Here is a 21,401-nt window from a genome sequence, read left to right as displayed (position 1 = left end):
GGATACTGGAGTGGCTTACCGGTTCCTCCTCCAGGTGGATCACGTTTGGTCAAAACTCTCCACTATGACCTGTCCATCTTGGGTGCCCTGCTCAGCATAGTTCATAGCAAGGCAGTGATCCATGAAGGGGAGAATGATCATAAGGTCTATATATTCATAGCCCGTGATATCATTCATTAGTTTAATGAAATGCTTACTAGTACAGCATATATAAGTGTTTCAGGCATTGCCACCAGAGACAAACCAGGTGTAAAGGTAAAGGTAAAGGTACCCCTGCCCGTACGGGCCAGTCTTGACAGACTCTAGGGTTGTGTGCTCATCTCACTCTAGAGGCCGGGAGCCAGAGCTGTCCGCAGACACTTCCGGGTCACGTGGCCAGCGTGACGAAGCTGCTCCGGCGAACCGGCACCAGAGCAGCACACGGAAATGCCGTTTACCTTCCCGCTATAAAGCGGTACCTATTTATCTACTTGCACTTAAGGGTGCTTTCGAACTGCTAGGTGGGCAGGAGCTGGGACCGAATGACGGGAGCTCACCCCGCCGCGGGGATTCGAATCGCTGACCATGCGATCAGCAAGTCCTAGGCGCTGAGGTTTTACCCACAGCGCCACCCGCGTCCCTATAAGCCAGGTGTACTGGGAGGTAATTACATGGAGGTTTTTTTTTTAATGTACTTGCAGGTAGGAGATAGAATGTAAGTGATGCTCAAACAAACAGAATATTATTTGCAAATTCATGTACAGTATATCAAGTGTTCTGAAGTGTTTGAACTGCTCAACGTGCCTGATAGGGGACTGCTTGGAAGCCTCGGTTCCTAATGGTGTCTGTGTTAAGGCCAATTCATGCCACACTTTTCTAAAACAAAATTGCTCCAAGTGGCACACAATCTGCCAAGTGGGTGACATTATAAAAACAACAGGAACAAAACCAGATACTGGTTTCTAAGAGAAGATGAAGAAGCAGTTGCATTCCAAGGTAGTAAGTTAAAAGGTCTTAAGCAGATGGCAGAATGCAGACTGACAGGTCGGTGTATTCTCCATTGACTCATGAAGTGAAATATGTAAAAGTGTAGAAGGGATCCTTTTCAAACTAGGCAGTACGTCTACAGAAGAATAACTGAAGGAGGCTATTTCTCAGAATATGTACCGTCTAGTTTGAAAATAATCCTCTCCACACACCCTGACATAGTCACTTTATGAGCTGATGCAGAATACACAGCAAAAACATGAGAGGTGTGGGATCAAGTGGAAAAAACCACCAGCACAACTAAAACCAGATACTATAGTATTAAATTACATGGAGTAGCATAGAATGGAGCCACGAGGAAAAGAGAAAACCACACCATTCCTGTAATGTTAGAATTGAGCCTTAATGAAGATAAATGACTTTGTTCAGGCATAAATCTAAATTGCTGGAGGAATGAGCCTGGGTGAGTCTTGAACTCCCCCCCCCCCCACTCCCAGTCTGCTGCTGCCACAGGCGTGAAGAGTAGACTGGACATTGTTCGCTTCCTTTTTCAGCTAACTGGTGACTTGTTTTGTCTGAACTGAAAACTCTGGTTAGTGTTTCTATTTCACAACCAGAAGTTGGCTCATTTCCTGAAACCAGGGATGGGGAGCCAAATGTGGCCCTCCAACCCTGAGAATTCTCCCTACGCCACACCCTTCCCTGGCCCTGCGCCATGTTCTTATAGGGCCTGGATGTACCCTCCAAGTGTGATAAGGCCTCTGGATTGACTATGTGGAGGAGAGACAGATGTGGGTGTAGAAAAGTCTGACTTTTACGCAGCTGGAATGTAGCCTCTCTCTGATTGGCTACCTAGACAGACCGGGGTGGGTGGAGCCAGCACTTTGGGAAGGAGAATAAAAGGAGCTGTTTCTGAGAGAGGATTCAGAGAGGGAGATGGTTTAAGAGAGAAAGAAAGTTGGTCCTGGTCTGCGTGTGTAACATCTACCCTGGGGCAAATATCTACAGCTAGAGAAAGGAGTCTCTGAGCTTAGATAGGAAGACTGTGTTGGGTGTCTTGGCTGAGTTGGAGCCAGGAGAAGGCGAAGCTGTGAGGATACTGTCTCCTTGGGTCTCCTTCCAGTCAGGAGGGGAGAGATCTTCCAGAAAGAGAAGACTCCCAAACCAGGAAAAAAGGGGGGCGTGGGGATCCCCTGGGTCTGTTAGACTGCCAGAGGCATCTCAGGAGTAGAAACGGACAGAAAAGTACCACCTCCTTGTTTAAGAACCAAAGTATTAAGCTGTAACACCTACACAACAACTAAGTTTAGGAACTGAAGTGTAAGCAGTGGAAATAAATTGAGCATTTACCATCTAGTCTAGAAACCTGTAACATCTAACTGAGGAGTAATAACTGATATAGCTGTGCATTTATTACTTTGTTTAGAAGCCGGTATCATCCACTAGATTAAGTATAATTATTAATAAGTTAACAGTTCCCTGAAAGAACATTATCTCCTGACACTTCATGCTGTAAAATAAAACTTTATTTATTGGTTCAACTCCTGCCTGAGTCTTCAAGGATATAAGTTTACCCTCACACAAAAACAATACAATAACACATGGTGGCTATATTTAGAGCATACGTAGGTGGGATCTGCCACAATTGGTAGCCAGAGCAGTAGGATCTGCTACACATGCCAATAAAATCTACTTTGGGGAATATTACAGCTCACCCAGTCAATAGACAATAAGACATACATGAACAACAACCTTGGATGTAAATCAAGTATGAGTTACGTTATCGCGACATAGCTTGAATTGAAATGTTTCATCTATGAAAAGAGACACAGCTGTATTCTCTGCCACATTTGCCAGATCATTTGCAGCTGGGTTTGTTATAGCCCTTGGCCTTTTGTTATGTCATCGTTTTTCAATACTGTCACCACTGGATTAGAATTAATGGCATGATATTAATACTGGCCCATGTAAACAATCACAGCAGTAGTGAAACAGGCATGTGGCCACAGTACCAGGAGCAATGCAAGGCATCTGTCCGTTCCCAACACAGTGGTACCTCAGGTTACAGACTCCGCTAACCCAGACATAGTACCTCGCGTTAAGAACTTTACCTCAGGATGAGAACAGAAATCGTGCTCCGGTGGTGCGGCAGCAGCAGGAGGCCCCATTAGCTGAAGTGGTACCTCAGGTTAAGAACAGTTTCAGGTTAAGAAAAGACCTCCAGAACAAATTAAGTTAGTAACCAGAGGTACCAGTCTTTTGTGGGGTCCTGCCACAGCTCTCATTATATACAAGGCTGTGTTTAAATATTAACTCCCAAATTTGGTATCCCCTCCAAACCGATGTCAAAGTTTTGTGCTAGGTAATACATTAAAATCACCAAAGGTCTCACATATCTTAATGATTACAGAAATGAATATTATTAAATAGCAAAATTATAAAATGCTTCTAGAAAAGGATAACGACATCTAGAAAACTGTGCATGGCTTACATCTAGGCATTAACATGAAATGCGTTGGAAAGCCAAACTGTCGCCCAAGCCATCCAGTGTCCAAGGTGCCAGCTTGGATTCGGATGAAGTGGTTGGACCAAGTTAGCAAAAATCTAGCATACTCTTCAGGTTAAATTCCAAGCTGCTACCTTGCCTCCCCAAATCCCTCCACTGCTCCCCTAAACCACCAATCTCTGCCCCTCCCCACCCAGTTTCAGCACTTAGCTTTAGATTATGAATATTTGAGAACCCCAAGCTGCCTTCTCCCCAAATGGCACTGCTCACCTTCCAAATATCTTACTTGTAGGGACAGTTCTGCTCTCCAATATCACTAGATAGCTAGAGGGCTTTTCCAACCCTTTCCAGGAAAATGCTGACAAACTGTGCACTCCATTCTAATGCAATCCACTTTGCTCCATATTCCTAAAGACTCCTCAAAATGGAAAAGGAACAGTCTTTGTTGCTGCAAGAAGCAGCAGCTACTGGCGAATCAGCTCTGCCTAAGGGTTTGCTGTTCCTAGCCTCCTTGAAGATGGTTCAAGAATCCATGCAGGCCAAGGAGCACTCCAGCTGGACACCCCAACCGGCCAGATAACCTCCTTGCTAGGCTTTGTGTGTGGCAACCCTGACTTACATGCATAGCAGGCAAAGTTTTGACTTCAATTAATAAGCTCCTAGCTTGACTTCAATTTCCCACCTCCGATTCCAGAACAAAAAACTAATTACTGCATGCCACCAGGGGAGCAGACACTACGAATTAAAACCTGCATCCTTTTGTCAAGCAAGACAAGGCAGAAGTTCCATGTAATGACAGCTTAGAACTTTCCAACAGAACCTAAAACTATACAAAGGGAAAAGTTGGTGAGGAGGGTGGGCTCTCTCAAAGTTGACAGGCAAAAGGGGAAAATGCAGGAAGGGAATAAAGAGAATGCTGGTGACAGAAGGTTGAATGAGCTCGTACAACCCCCTCACATTTTTTGGACTTTAGACTCTTTTGCCTGCCCAAGCAGCAATGTTACCCAGTTCCTGTCCAGTTCCCAATGAATTATTAATTCACTGGAATTAAATCATAATTCAATGAATGAATTATGTCACTCATAATATACCGGTAAATGAAGTGTTTATAAACAGTTTGGGTCAAACATATCATCCTGCCTGCACCTTAAGATGTGCTCCACAGGTTCTTCTGATGCGCCCACTCTCTTGGTCCGTTAAGGTGACTATGAGTGGGAGGACCCATGGCTATGGAACTCCCATGTTCTCTCTGGTTCTGGAAAAGAATTGGAATCTAGAGTAAGAGGCTGGTAGAAGAAAGGAAAGCTCCCAGGTGAGAGCTAGAAGGGCTCCCCACTTTCTGTGTGGGGGACAAGGGTTAAGAATTACCCTTTGAGACCCTTTGTGTTCTCTTTTCCCTTTCCCTTTCTCTCTCTGTTTTGGTTTTTATTCAGATTAGTCTCTTTTATCTTATTGTATTATGAAAAAGCTTTAACAAAATCATATTTTAAAAAAGAGAAAAAAATGTAACGTTAAGTTTTTATAATGTTTTAAATTTTGTGCTATTTTGTCTTCTGTTTTGAATCTAAGCCATTTTGGATGGAGGAGCCAAAATATTTTAAATAAAATAAATGCAAATAAATAAAGATGAGTCTCACTTGAACAAGGTTTATCAGCTTGAAAGAGGAAAAACAATAGGATTTGGAATGGTTTTTGTAAACTACTAAAGCTTTGACTTTGAAGGAAAATAAATTGACAGAGCTATCATACGATAGGAGAGATCTTCAGTTATGAGTGAGGTCCAGCTCCAAGACTCCCAGAATAGCCACAAAGAAGCTGTTATCTGCTAACAGTTTTTATATTACTATTGCTGTCGCCTTTATGAAAAGTGGCAGAATGTCTGCATCAACCTCTCTGTCTTAAAACCTTATTACAAGGGACCACTTCAAATGAAAACTCTTATGAACTGTGCTCCGACAAAGACACAAGGCTGAATGACTTTTGGAGAGCTAATAAACTCCTTTACAAGGAAGTCAAGAAGTAATCCAAACTGGAACATCTGCAATTTTCTTTTTCCCCCTTGCCACATCCTCTTGACAATTATAGAACACAACAATTCATGCTCCCCAAAGAACAAAACAGCTGAGAACATACAGGCAAGAACTACTGATGCACAAAAAAGATTTCCCTTACTGGATATTTGCTGCTCACTGCATGAATGAAACAGGGTCATTCAGAAACCCAGGCAGTGCTCATTGCTCATGAAAACAGCCAGAGCCTCTAGCTCAAGCAGACCGACTAAGCTCTGAATATGTATTCAGCTGTGAATTAGCCAACACGGGATATTATTATTCCTAAAAATAGTCAATATCAATGTGGAAACTCAAGTGACAGGAAGGTCATGCCAACCAATATGTGAAACATAATTTTAACCTTCCTTTCTTCTTGACTGCCAAATTACGTAGTTTCTAAAATTCAGGGTATATGGCTGAAAGTGAGTGAATATTTCTAATGCAAGGTGATCAAGACAGTGCCTGTAGCAAAGCACGTTTATGGAACTACCAACACCACAGGATATTCAGGAGAAAGTGTAACATTTTTAATGTTTTAATAATATGTTATATCTTGCCAATTTTATGTATTGCACTTAAAGCCAGATCATTATAGCGGCTTACATGCAGCTCTCAAGCTATCACCCACCTGGGCCTTGACCTGCTCAGCTTTAAAAGTCATGAACTCTTGAACCATTCTCTAAGACAAGTTTCTTACAATAGGGCAGAACTTTCCAAGCTTTTCATGTTGGTGACACATTTGTAGACATTCACCATTAAGTCCATTTCCCAACTACATTTGCTGAATTATGCAGAACAGGATGTTTTCTCTTAATATTTCAATACTAAATGAACATCAAGAAGAACTTGCAACCCCCGGCCACTTTCCCCAACAGTCGGTTATACAAGCAAGGTATTCAGAAGGGCTGTTTGGAGCAAGCACTGTTTGGAGGCAAAAAAAGATACAGCCCTGGTTATTTCCTGGGAAGCTAGAGCTGTCAGTCACAGGACAACCTCCATAGTCTTCCTCTTCCACTATTGTTTTGTTTTTTGTTTTTTAATGAAGAGCTTGGAGGTGAATTGTTAACTACGTATTTCTAAACAGACAGACTGAAAATAGCTTTTTGAACGTTCTAAGTCTTCTGAAGAGCAGAAACTTTTGGAGCAGCCTTGTTTCAGGGAAGCCCTGCTTTGCATTGGACAGACTCCAAATCATTCTGAAGGAGCCCACTTAGATTCTGGATTTGGGCATTGTCTGAAGTGGAGACACATGCCCATTTGAATTAAACATTTTGCTCATCAGGTACAGAATGTGCAAAATAAAGGGGAATGTATTTCTTGGTACTGCATAGCTTACATTTTGATACTGTTACAGCCAGAGCATTACATATACAGTGGTACCTTGGGTTACATACGCTTCAGGTTACATACGCTTCAGGTTACAGACTCCGCTAACCCAGACTCCGCTAACCCAGAAATAGTGCTTCAGGTTAAGAACTTTGCTTCAGGATGAGAACAGAAATCACACAGCGGCAGCGGGAGGCCCCATTAGCTAAAGTGGTGCTTCAGGTTAAGAACAGTTTCAGGTTAAGAACTGACCTCCGGAATTAAGTACTTAACCCGAGGTACCACTGCAGTGATGCTTCTGAACAAAAACCCTACATATACCGTAATCTGTGATGTGAATTTACCATGCTGCTCTTCAATATCAAACACAATATTGGCTTTCTCTCTTTCATAAACCAACCACAATATAAACATACTGCAAAGCCATCGCAAAAATGTCAGCACACATGTGAAAAGCGCAATAAATTCTAACCTCTAGAGAATGACTTTCTTTACAAAAGAGAACAAGAGCGTTAATGAAAACTTGGGTTGGTGTTTTTTTAAAACACACACACACACACACACACGTAATTTAGCAGCACTACGGCAAGAAATGTACCAAGCACAAGATTGTTGATTTAGAGGTCTAAAAGGAGGAGGGACAAGCAAATTCTGGTGCCTCTGCTTTGGGAATATTCTGAAAAGTGGTTCAATATGCTAGATGTCTGAAAATGTAATTCGGACTCAATCTCAACTGGGCTCCTATGAATCAGCAAATGTTTACTACTTTTAGTGTTTGACGTTTCACTGAGTTTTTTATATTCTGTTGGGAGCCACCCAGAGTGGCTGGGGCAACCCAGTCAGATGGGCGGGTTATAAGTAATAAATTGTTGTTGTAGTGGTGAGGGAAATTCCTGCCTCAGGGAACAAAAGGGTGGAACTTCCAGAGAACTCCTGAAGAGCTGAGAGTGTCTACTAAAGGTAAAGGTAAAGGTACCCCTGCCCGTATGGGCCAGTCTTGACAGACTCTGGGGTTGTGCGCCCATCTCACTCAAGAGGCCGGGGACCAGCGCTGTCCGGAGACACTTCCGGGTCACGTGGCCAGCGTGACATCGCTGCATCTGGGGAGCCAGCGCAGCACACGGAAACGCAGTTTACCTTCCCGCCAGTAAGCGGTCCCTATTTATCTACTTTCACCCGGGGGTGCTTTCGTACTGCTAGGTTGGCAGGCACTGGGACCGAGCAGCGGGAGCGCACCCCGCCGCAGGGATTCGAACCGCCGACCTTCCGATCGGCAAGCCCTAGGCGCTGAGGCTTTTACCCACAGCGCCACCCGCGTCCCTAAGCAGTTCCTAATACAGTGGTACCTCGGGTTACGTACTTAATTTGTTCCGGAGGTCCGTTCTTAACCTGAAACTGTTCTTAACCTGAGGTACCACTTTAGCTAATGGGGCCTCCCGCTGCCGCCGCGTCACTGCAGCACGATTTCTGTTCTCATCCTGAAGCAAAGTTCTTAACCTGAGGTATTATTTCTGGGTTAGCGGAGTCTGTAACCTGAAGCGACTGCAACCTGAAGCGTCTGTAACGCGAGGTACCACTCTAAGGTTAATTGCTATGCTAGATTGCAAAATCTCAGTCTAGGACACCAAATTGTTTGCTTAACACCACATGGTAGCAGCACAACCTGACTTTAAAAAGGGGGGCGGGGAGCAAGAGATACTACATTCCACCAAGAACAGCAAAGGAACACAGTGCAAGAGTGTTAGAAGGCAACAATTAGATCTCTATAGCAGCAGCTCTCATTTCAATTTCTTAGACTCAGTGCATACACAAAGTAGCACAAGACTCTGCAATTGCATTCAGACCACGAATGGAAGCCTTCCTGGTTATGGTCACCACCAAGTAATCATGTAAAGATTCCTAAAAATGTTCACCCAGCTATTCAACATGGAGGAAAAGTTATTCCCCACCCTCTTAAAGGTTTGCACTACAGTGGAGACTGGCTTCAACACCAAAAGCCTGGGTAAATAAAAATGCCTCAGCCTGGCACCTAAAACCTGACAACGGTGGCACAAGGTGTGTTTCACAGACAGGGAGCTACCACTGAAAAGCTCATTCTTATGCAGCCAACTTCCACCGCTCCCCTGGCACACAGAGAAGGTCTTTTGATGAAGACGGCAGGGTCAGGGCTGGTTCATGTCAGAAGCGGTGGTCCTTCAGGTACTGAGATCCTGAGTCACATGTATTATTATTTTTATATAATAAAATATATGTTGAGCCTTGATGAGGTTGTTATACTGGAGGTCCTTGAGACACAAGATCCTGCTGTGCTACTTAGGCTGCAAACAGCCTTAACACAGTATCATATTTTTATACTACATTAGAGTCAGCATCAAATACTCTTCATTTACACACATGTGACATAACTGTAGCCCATTTGGCCTTAATATTAGATTAGTCAAGTGATTTTTATAATTGTAGGAAGGTTAAATATTGTGGCAAACCACAAATGAGGGGGGAATGTCATTATTATTTATTAATCATTAAATTTGCATGCCACCCTTGATCTGAAGTTCTCATGGTGGTTTGTGGCATAAATAACATCAATTGATTGAAACACAGAGGTAGAAAGTTAACAAGAAAAGGAACAGAAACAGCCAAGCTGTTGATTAATATGTTTCAGCCATGAAAAGGGAACAAATAATGAAATCAAGTGCAATAAAAGCCTTAATGCAAAACACACACATCGAGGCTTAATTCAAGCTGAATGACTGCATTAGTATAAAGAAAGATTTATTTTCAAATTTAGGCTGCAGGAGAATGGTTACAGCTGATTACTTTCAGTCATTCTTCAGTGCTCTCTCATTAGTAATGACATGTAAGGCAGACTGAAAGAAAGAAATGATACCATAATACATATACCCTTCCTTATATACTGGGTCAAAGCATAGAAAGAGCCAAGCGGTTTAGACCTATTGCAACTTGTTTTGTGCAATGGCCTTTCCTTGCTCTGATACATAACAGCACAAAGGATCAACGTGGGGTTCTTTCAAAGGTGGTCTCATACCAGTCTTGGTATTGCTCTCCCTCCCTCCTTCTCAGATTCACAGATAACTAGCAGTAGTCCACTCAATAAACTCCCCGGGCAAGCCTTCATCAGTCATGATAAATAACGATTGGGCAGATTGAGGATGAACAATCCCAAACACATTTGTCTGCCTTTTCTAGTGTCAATAAGCTGAAGTTCATTGGATGTAGCAAGATTAAGAGGGTCTGGACCACTGAGGATTTGGTATCCCAATTTAGCACCCCAAATCAGTACGGTTGTAAGGAATTTTACCTACAAAGCACTTCCTAAAATGACCACAGTATTTTTCCAATTTGGGGGCAGGGGAGTCAAAAACCCAAAACTATGAGGATAAGGCTAAAGCAGTTATTTCACCACTCAGAGAGCTCTGCTGAAGGAAAAGCCTGCATGGCTAAGATGATGATGCAAAGGAATAATCTCTGCCACCACTGACATAGGCCTTCAATCACACTCTGCGTCATGTTTGGTCAAATTCATTACAGGGCTTCTTCCACTTGCCCTCTGGCCCTCGTTCCCAGACCTGCCTTACCAGCCAAGCCTAACATACCGAGAAGGAATTTTCACTCAGCCGCAAAAGGTAGGAGCTTCTGTGTCTACACCCAAATTGTCTTCTGTAGAGACTCAGCCCACTAATCGCCCCCAACTGAATATAGCAGACCCACTGAATGGTACGCCAATAAAATGAATTTCTACAATTTACCCCAAACTATCTTGCGGGGGTCTTGTGTGAGGGAAACTTCAATTAGGGGTGTCAGGCAGGTGTTGAGCAAACAAGAAAACTTTTATTTACAAAAAGAGGTTGGTGAAACAAAGTTGGGTCAGGGGATGCGTGCTTTCAGGGAGAAGTTAACTTCTTACTCAAACTAAATATAAAGATGTCAAAGCTTTTCTTAAACTTCACTTGCTTAGAAATCAGCCAGTACGCTTCAGGTAGATGTCCAGGTTTCTAGAATAGGTGGTAAAATACTTAACTTGGTTTCTGTTACTTCACTTTCATTCCTTTACTTAGTTGTGTCAGGTGTGACAGTTAAATACTTTGGACACAGCACAGCTTCCTTCACAGCTTAATACTTTGGTTCATGAGCGAGGGGCACTTTCCATCAGTTACCCACTCTCTTAACAACCCCACTCCTGAGGTACAGTGGTACCTCAGGTTAAGTACTTAATTCGTTCCGGAGGTCCATACTTAACCTGAAACTGTTCTTAACCTGAAGCACCACTTTAGCTAATGGGGCCTCCCGCTGCTGCCTCGCCGCTGGAGCGTGATTTCTGTTCTCATCTTGAAGCAAAGTTCTTAACCTGAAGCACTATTTCTGGGTTAGCGGAGTCTGTAACCTGAAGCGTATGTAACCTGAAGTGTATGTAACCCGAGGTACCACTGTATTCAAATTAGTATAAGAGACCCAGGGAGTCTGTCTTCCCACAGGTTCTCCCTCTCCTGGCTCAGACACAGGCCTCCAGGTAACTCTGGTCTGTCCACTTTCCCTAGACACTCAGCCTGGTCTTCCTATCTAAGCTGCAAAGCTCTTTCCTCTTTCTATAGTCTCCTCAGAGCAGATGTTCAACTCAAATCAGAACCAATTCTCCCTCAGACAAACCCTATCCTAATCCCTATCTCTCATCTCAAATCAAGCCCTATCTCCCCAACTAAACCCTATCCTAATCCCTATCTAAAAACTGCCTCAGAAACTGCTACTTTTATTCCCCCTCCCGAAACTCCCCCCCTAACAATCCTCTAAGGCCCAGCATGTAGATGAATCAACCTGCAGAGGTAATCCATCCTAATCCATCCACTACCCTTGTGGAAATGAGGAGAAACATTTTTTTTAAAAAAAGATCTCTTGCACCAAAGGCATTCCAGGTGTTCATCAAAAGATTTCAGGGTGGTGTACAAAACAAACTAATCCGCTTAACATATAAATTGAACTTAAAACCAACCAACAAACACAAGATACAAATAAAAAGCCCCAAACTGCAGGGGGTGGGGGGGACAGAATAGGCATGGCTTCTCACAAAGCTTTTAACGTTCTTTGAGAATGTCAACAAGCATATAGACAGACAACATGAACTTCCAACTTCCAAAAAACTTTTGATAAAATAATTCTGTATTTTAAAAAATCTTAAACTTAGTAGTCATGGGATAAGACAAGATGTTAAACTATGAAATTTACTCTTACAGGAAGCACTGATGGGCACCAATTTGGATGGCTTTAGAAGAGGTTTAGGCACATTCATGTTGGCTAATAATGGTGACGATGATATGATGATGCCGATGCTGATGCTGATAATAATGCAGTCAATGGCTGCTAGCCACAAGGACTATGTTCCAACTGCAGAGTGAGAGGCAGTTTGCCTTAGAATACCATTTGCTGGGAATTAGAAGGGTAAGAGTGCTGCTATACTCAGGTAGGCATCCGGCTGAGCACTGTGAAAGCAGGATACTAGAATCATAGAATCATAGAGTTGGAAGAGACCACAAGGGCCATCGAGTCCAACCCCCTGCCAAGCAGGAAACACCATCAGAGCACTCCTGACATATGGTTGTCAAGCCTCTGCTTAAAGACCTCCAAAGAAGGAGACTCCACCACACTCCTTGGCAGCAAATTCCACTGTCAAACAGCTCTTACTGTCAGGAAGTTCTTCCTAATGTTTAGGTGGAATCTTCTTTCTTGTAGTTTGGATCCATTGCTCCGGGTCCACTTCTCTGGAGCAGCAGAAAACAACCTTTCTCCCTCCTCTATGTGACATCCTTTTATATATTTGAACATGGCTATCATATCACCCCTTAACCTCCTCTTCTCCAGGCTAAACATGCCCAGCTCCCTTAGCCGTTCCTAAGACTACCTGAGTCTTTGGTCTGATGCGGCAGGACAAAGTTTCAAAAAGCAGCTAAAATCCAAAATGCCTTGGTCAATTCCAGATGTGCCTCCCTGGAGGAGCAAGTTTCGAAAGGTCAGGGGAGCAACACAGAAAAGGCCTGCTATTAAGAGTGCTTGGAGCAGGGCTTCTGCAGAAGCTCTTAAGACACAACACAGACTGGTATGAGAAGACACACTTCCCTCGGGTATTTGGGCCCCAAGCCATCTAGAGCTTTAATTGTCAAGCACCGGCACCTAAAGCTGAGCTCGGAATCAGGCAGACAAAACAGATCTTTCAGAAGAGGTATAATATCAAGTCAAGCTATACCCATCAAAATTATAGCAGCTGAACTTTCCACCCACTGCATCAATGTAGGAACAGTCACACCTGGCTAAAGGCACTCTAGGCCACTGAGACTATTTGGGTCTCAAATGACACTGCTGGATCAAGGAATTGTTCTGTCCTAGGCAGAATGCAAGGGCTGGGTTCTAACCAAAATGGCAACATGTGCCAACCACAGAGTTGAAAACTGTGTTATGATAGGAGGACCCTGAAAATGTATAGCTGCTCTTTTGGGAGGACAAAGTAAGAGGAACTTCAGTTTCATAGACCCAGCAACCAACTACTTCCACCTTCAAGGATTCAGCTTCAGTTAATAAGCTCTTAGGCAGTCCATTGTTGAGTCTAGACACTGATCTGTGGAGTCTCATCTGGCTTAGATGATAGCAAAAAATAGAGATGAGTGTCATCAGCGTATTTGGTAACACCTTACTCCAGATTCTTGAATGCAGTAGAGTTGTTTGGGGTTTGAGCAGAAGCCCCCAGCCCTACAAAAAAGACTCAATGCTGGCTTCATAGGAAAGGTTCAGTAGGTTTTTGTTCACCACCTATCCAGTGGCACCTTTGTTGAACTAGACATGCATTCATATGACTGGCAGCAAAATGAGGGTGATGATCCAACTCGGATAACAACCATACAGAGCACCTGTTTGCACACCCAATGCCTGATTGAGGTATGGACAGGGGTGCAGAATTCTGCTTTTACACAGGTATGGCCTTAGCTAGATTGGACTGGATATCCTAATACAGGGTGTTTTTTTGGGGGGGGGTGAGCATCTGTAGTTCCTTGTATTTCCAACACAAATGCTGAACACACTATGCGGAAGGGAGCGAGGGGCCACATAATTCTGTGGCTGTATGGTGTCCTTGTTGTTGTAGCCAATAGCGATATCACATTTAGATTAAAAACATCAATAACATTTACACTGTAAAAAGGGATTATAGCAAATCAGATACAACAGATGGCTTTCTTGATTGCATTTGCTTTGTTTCTAATAACCAGGCAATTTAATTTAGGCAGCATCTAACCTGTCTCTGGCTTTCATACAGATTTAAAAACCAACACTGACTCAGTGTTTCCAACAAAAGATAGAACTTGTTGGACAGAGTCACAGCAAGGCAATTTGGAAATGCTTTCATCTTTAAAATTTAATCAGAAGTGTGTAATCTTCTACGTAAAGATCACAGAAAATTTGTTACACAACATTACAGAGTGAAGTGGTAGACTCCCATAGCGGTTCTTTATTTTAATAAAAGTTTGTGGGAAATAACATGCAATTGCACGCAATTTGCAATTCAGCACTAGAATTTGTTCTTGATTTTGCCTAAGGCTTCAGCAAATTGCCAGAGGAATTTGAAAGACAAAAGGGTGGGGATTTTTTGTTTTTGTTTTTTTAGAAGTGGAAGTTAGCAGGGAAAGATGAGAGGCATTAGGAAATTCAGATTTAATACCTTCCTGGATATTTTGGAAAGCATTGGAAATGAAGAGACTAATTGCTGAAAAATTACTAGAAAAACATTTCTACATTGCATTAATGATGTTACATTTGCCTTAAAGAGCCATCTCACATGTTACACTGGAGTGCAGCCAGGGGGCAGTTGCCAATCGAACCTCTAAACTGTCCTTTCTCAACCTTGGGTCCCCTGATATTGCTGGCGGGGGGGGGGGCAACAAAGCAGCTGGCAATATTAGATGAGACATGATTAAAAATTCAATGTCATAAACTCCCATCATCCCTAACTAGCAGGACCAGTGGTCAGGGGTGATGAGAGTTGTAGTCCAACATCTGGAGACCCAAAATTGAGAAAGGCTGCAGTCTCAATAATGTCACGTACATCATACACATTTCCAAACAGGTGTTTGCACGCTTGCACATTTTAGGCGTACAACGACATTTTAAGGAGCTAACTTATGAAGCAGCCCAAAGCGAATAAGCAAGTGATTTAAGAACCTTGCCACACAGGCAAACAAGGTTTGGACTAATAAAGAATTCTGTTCTCCTAGAACAAGCAGAGCTGTTTATTTCTGCTCATCTTCCATCCCCTTTAGCAGCTAATTTTCTCTAGGGGCTGGTAGGGGGAGGAGTAGGGAAAATTAGGTGTTAAAGGAGAGGGAAGATAAGTGGGAATAAACAACTCTGGCTGCCTCTGGAAAAGCTTTCAGAATTCTCAGTGGAGTCTGGCTTGCACACGGCTATTTTGGATGAGATGAGAGTAATGTGGAGCCAGACTCTGATACGTTCAGTCAAGACGACCCTATTTATCACTCATCAGAAAAGCAGAAAGACTAAATAACAGCAACTGCTCCATCTCATAACAGATTTGTACAACGATGGAGGTGTGCATGAGAGAGAAAGAGATTTGGAGTTTTTTTTTTTTTTATAAAAAGTCTGCAGATGACAATTCAACAGACTCCTATACCTCTGTTTTAATGATATAATAGTTTGGGGCATGACCTACACTCTTGCTGTGTTGATAAGAGCAAGGCCATCTGAAAGAGCCCTGGGAGAACCTCAGCTATACCAGGAAACCCAACTCCTCCAGGGTCTGATGGCTTACTTCATTTCTTGCACTGCTATCCCACCTTTTCTCCAAAGAGCTCAAGGTGGGGAACATGGCTCTCTTCTTCCCCATCTCATCCTCACAGCAACCCTGTGAGGTAGGCTAGGCGGCGAGACGGACAGGCCCAAGGTCACTCAAGGACTTTCATAGCTCTCACGCCATATCAACCTAACCAGCCCTTGCGATCATCATCTGATCTTCATGTGCCCCCCTCCATGAGAGGTCTAGAGTGGGGCAGCATGAGAACGGGCCTTTTCTGTGCTGGCTCCCCACTTGTGGAAAGCTCCCCCCAGGGAGGCTCACCTGGCACCTTTTCTTCCTGGCCTTGGTTAATTAAACAATCTATGGCCATTTAAACGGGGTGTGTGTGTGTGTGTGTGTGTGTGTGTCTTTGTGCTTTACAGTGGTACCTCGGGTTAAGAACTTAATTCGTTCCAGAGGTCCGTTCTTAACCTGAAACTGTTCTTAACCTGAAGCACCACTTTAGCTAATGGGGCCTCCCGCTGCTGCCGCGCAATTTCTGTTCTCATCCTGAGGTAAAGTTCTTAACCCGAGGTACTACTTCCGGGTTAGCGGAGTCTGTACCTGAAGTGTCTGTAACCTGAAGCGTCTGTACGCCGAGGTACCACTGTACTATGGTGTGTATTTTTCCTTTTCTATATTGCAAACTCTTTTGTGATTCTTGGATGAAGGGCGGTATAGAAATTTAATAAATAATATTTTTTAAAATAGCTGAGCAGCAATATGAGCATCCTAGCCTGAAACTCTAACCACAACCCACACTGGCACAGCTATGACACCCAGGAAGTGGCAGAACCAGAACTTCCAGCAGCACTGGCCATCTTTGCAGACCAACTTGAGAGCCCTTTCCAGTGAATTCATTAGGACAATTATGAGTGTACGCTCTTATAAATAAACATATTTTGTTTACTCTTTGCATAGTTCTTTTATCAACCGTTAAATTAGAGAATGCTGATGAAAAAGAATTGTTCGAGGGGGCTTTGCTTGCGATAAGGCAGGGGATTTGATGAATAATCAGGATTTCCCCCCTTCCTTTTAAATTATTGTTTATTTCATGCACCTACCGCCTTGATTTAAATGTATTGAACCCGTTTTAAATATTTTTTTTATATTTATATGTGGTATTTATATGCCACCCTTCAATAATAAAATATTTCTGAGTGCTTTACAAATAAATCAATAAATTATAGAATAAAATGCACAACAAGCATAACTATTTTTTAACATAAAGACACCTAACAGCTAAAAGCAATGTAACATAGCAGAGATAACATTAAGAGCTAGAAGGCCTGAGAATTGGTCTTCACGTGGTGCGCCTTCCTGGGGTGCCTTCTGAAGAGACCTCGAGGAGGTGAGAAAAAGCTCACCAATCATCACTTGAACATTTGGCTTCCCCTCCCCTATTGCAATTTTTTTGGGGGGGCATTTATTCTTCCTCCAAAAGGGGGTGGAAGGAAAGCAAATGCAGTAAGGCAGGGATACCCAATTGGATACCCTCCAGAGATTGTTGGGCTCTCCCTCTCAACAGACCCAACCTTCATGCTAAAGGTCAGGGATCCTAGATCTAGCTCTATATCGCGCCAAGCCATTAGTCCATCTAGCCCGGCACTGACTACATTAACTGGCAGCAGATCTCCAGTATTTCTGGCAAGGGTCCTACCAGCCCTGTCTGGTGATGCCAGGGACTGAACTTGGGACCTTCTGCTTAAGAAGCAGATGTTGTACCACTTGCATGTTCCTCCTCTTTTCTGGGCCAGAGAAGGCTGGAGGCAATTGTTTTAGATTTCAAACCAAATTCTGATCCTGTTGACTTCTGGCATGTTTAAACTATGGTTTGAGAACAAGCCAGGATCTGAAGCCATGGTTTGATGCTGGCTTGTTCTCACTAACTTTAGTTGAAACAGGCGATAGGGCTCAGAGCTCAGATGTCATGGTGAACCATGGTGAGTTTTTTAAAGTGATGTGGGGAGAGTCAGAGTGTTTGAGCCTGAGGTTCATATATACGGAGGTAAGCCATAATTTCCTGTTAGTTTGAAATGGGCCAATGCGAGATGCTAGCAAAGATCAGCACTTTATTAGAAACTTGCATAATCCTGTACGGATTCATTGCGTTTTGGATCTCATTTGAGAGGATGAATGAGCTTTGAGGGAAGATTACAGAATGCCCCTAAGGCATTTTTGAAGTAATACATTATGTTTGTGGTATTGACAGTTCTAGTTCAGTTGGACAAATGGGTCTTTCCTCTTGCAACACCAGCAAAAAAAGAAAGGAAATGAAAAAGATTTAGTGGGGAGAAATGGGGGAGGGGCGGGCAGTACTCTGCTTCTCAAGAGTGTTGCGGGTGCCAGTGCCGAATACTTGCTGCACAGAGTATGGTCATTTCCCAAAGCTAGTTTATAACACAAGTTTTTTTTTAAAAAAAAAAATTACACCACACTGGAAACAGAAATATGTAGATATGCCATCTCCTGCCATAAATGAGAGGCTCACTGCAGAAAATCTGAATGGAACACAGTTTGGAAAGTCTGCCTTAGAGACTGTGTTTGCATTGTGGCACCTGTTTTACTGGCCCCTTCCTATTCCTTTGCAGAAGACTTATACAAAACCAGCAAAAGCTCCTGATGTGACACATAATGGGAAAGGTAAAGGAACCCCTGACAGTTAAGTCCTGTCGCAAACGACTCTGGGGTTGCGGTGCTCATCTCACTTTACTGGCCAAGGGAGATGGCGTTTGTCTGCTCCACAGACAGTTTTTCTAAGCCGCTTCTGTTGAAACCAGAGCAGTGCACGGAAATGCCATTTACCTTCCCACCGGAGCGGTACCTATTTATCTACTTGCACTGCTTGCTTTCGAACTGCTCGGTTGGCAGGAGCTGGGACTAAACAACGGGAGCTCACCCCGTCGTGGGGATTCGAACTGCCGACCTTTTGGTCGGCAAGCCCAAGGCTCAGTGATTTAGACCACAGCACCACCCAGGTCCCTAATAATGGGAAAATATTCACCTAAAAATTTCTATATGCCAAGGGTCCTATTAAGGAAATAATGAAAGAAGCAGCTTCTAAGCCAGGTGCACATGAAAAGTGTGTTTTATTTGGCCCAGCCCCTTTTTAGGGAATAATGGAGCACTATGAAAAATGAAATTCTATATATGCATCTGAATAATTTCAGTGAAGGAACTTTAAAAAACAACAACAACCTACACACCTCAAATCACTGTGATTCTAAACAGCAAGAAACCTATAGAATGGAACAAACTTCGAAGAAAAAAATAGTATTAACAGGAACATTCAAAGCATTTACATCCTAAGGTTGGTCCTTCTATTTGCAGTAGTGTTTACGCCCAGGTAAATGTGCATACGATTGCAACCTAAACTAGAATGTACAGGGCAATCCTAAACATGTCTACTCAGAGGTCAGAATTCAATGGCACTTACTCTTGCATAAGTGGGGTTAGGATTGCAGCCTCTGCTCTGTGTTTGTGTCATTTGTAAACCATTTTTAGATACATTTGTTACATAACATGGGTTTCTTTTATCCCTAAAATTATTCAAGCGGACATTTGCAAAAGAGTAGTGCTCCTGATGAAGAAGAGTCTTTGGTAGAAATGCTTTGGGTCCTAATGAACTACAGATTCCTGGAGTACTTTGGAGTACAACACTTTTTGTCAGTTGTGCACATTTTGCCTTCTCTCTTGCAGACTGCTGTGAAAACACAGAAAGAGCTAGAAAAAGAGAAGCTATGCCTAAATTCCACATCAAATCTTTCCTCAATTAGCATACATTTTCCCAGGAAAAGCCAGCTGAGATGTTCACAGGCTCCAGGTGTTAATTTATTACCCATCCCTCTGGCCCCTGGCCATGCCCAGGGCTTCACTCACTACTTAATTAGCTAATGAAACTTTCCTGCCAGCTGACCAAAGCACATCTGGGGCTTAAGGTGGGGACATCACATAACAGAAAGGTGTACAAATAAATGAGGTGGCATGACCAACCAACAACACCCTCCCCCGCTAAACACACACAGACACACCACACTAGCAGGATTTAAAGCATTTTTCTTCTAGGCTTTGCAAGAAGGAAGATTTTTCTTTTGCTCCTACCTGAAAGCCAAATATCTTTTGTAATGTAAATTAACATTTTAATTGCTTCTATATAAGAATGCAATTATGTTCTGAAAAGTAATTCTGTGCAAACAACAAGCCTTTATGCTCACTTGTCTAATGATTTCATTAGCAAATTTGTTCCATTTAGAAATCCAAAAGTTATATTTTTTTTCTTCAGTGCCATTACTTTAAGCTTCACTAAAGCCTGCAACTCTCAAGCCACTCAAGGACAATAAACTTAAACTGTTTTGGAGTGGAAAGAGGTTGACTGCCGGACAAACCACAAACATTTTACAGTATATCCATGCTAAGTGGTTGTCTAAGAGCATTTTCACAGATCACTTGCAAATGTATGAATGTTCTATGAACATGCATAACCAAAAGCAGAAGGGAGTACTTTTTAAAACCGATTTTAAATACAAGCCAAGGTAGAGTTTGCATGAGACTCACCTATGTCATGCCATAATCCCTTCCCGCAAGAAGGCAATGAAACTTTCATAGTCCAGGTTCACACATGAAACTACAGCATGGCTAAGATCAGAAAGACCACAACAAACCATGGCTTATTTTTCCAACAAAGATGCTGGGCCAGGTCTGCATATACTGCTAAATCATTTATGAATGAAGATTTTTTAAATAAACGAAAGAAAACCATGGTATATCTGAATCAGACCATTTACCAGAAGAGAAATGGGTGGGTTGGGGGGGGGGGTCTTCAGAGCCACAATACACCATCAACAACAAAGGTGTGTGGGCAGGTAAGCTATGAAATCTGTTCAGCAGCAAGGAACTTTTTTTAACTTAGATGGATGTTTAGTTTAACTTGCATCAGTCCTCCGATTATTGCAACTATATTCACAGACTCAAGGGGTCCAAAAGAGATTTGCACGTGAAAGTGCTAGAAATGAGTTTTCAAGTACACCAATCTCAGTTCACTATGCATCTACTCAGTCCCATTCTGAACTCTCCACTGTGGTTTGGTAAGCCATGTTGCAGAATTCAAGCCTCTCAGTTCACCCTGGGAACTGACATATTGCCTTCACTGCGTGTTTGCATGAACTTGAGTTTACTGGAAGAGTAATTTTCAAAACCAAGGCATACTGCTCTCATTTATTAATAGGGATGAGGAAGGAATACCGCAAACTTTAATGTAGACCCAACTGATCCTATCTGGGCAGATCATGACCAGGATCGGATAGGAGTTCTGAATCCACAGTCAAGTGGATTTCCTTATGATGGAGTCTCAGGGCTGCACTTTTTGTTTCTAAATTTCCTTTTTAAAATCTCCAGGGAAGTCTTCTAGCTACCCAGGTGGTTTCTTGAAGCCATGTGTTTTGAACAGAGCAGAGGAGCAAATCACCCCAGAAGCAATGGAACTTGGCAATGTTCTGCAACTGTCAGAGGAAACCGTACCGCAAAAACACAGCTGCCTCCATGTAAACACTGGATCCACATGGAAATGGGATGGAGCAGACTTAGTCCCGCCCTCTTGTAGAACTGGACTGGGCATAAATGGTTTTTACACTTAAGTACATTGGGTTACTACATTTTTCTCTTCCTCCTCCTCCTCCTCCTCTGTGTTTAACATCAGCGTGATATC

General features: G+C 42.9%; 1 protein-coding gene across 8 annotated transcripts in view; it reads right to left on the bottom strand.

Moving 5' to 3' along the window:
• Positions 1-21,401, bottom strand: part of SHISAL1 (shisa like 1) — a 185,682-nt gene that overhangs the window by 63,509 nt on the left and 100,772 nt on the right. For 2 of the 8 annotated variants that reach the window (XM_079975506.1, XM_079975503.1), the window contains exon 2: positions 20,252-20,332. The exons of the other annotated variants lie outside the window; for them this stretch is intronic. The gene's annotated coding sequence lies outside the window, so the exon portion shown is untranslated. The remainder of the gene's footprint in view (positions 1-20,251; positions 20,333-21,401) is intronic. 8 annotated transcript variants of the gene reach the window in all.

This window comes from Podarcis cretensis, assembly GCF_951804945.1.
Source record: "Podarcis cretensis genome assembly, chromosome: 5".
Lineage (NCBI taxonomy): Eukaryota > Metazoa > Chordata > Lepidosauria > Squamata > Lacertidae > Podarcis > Podarcis cretensis.
The sequence above is the reverse complement of the archived record's forward strand: the minus strand, read 5'-3'. Positions and strand labels throughout refer to the sequence as shown.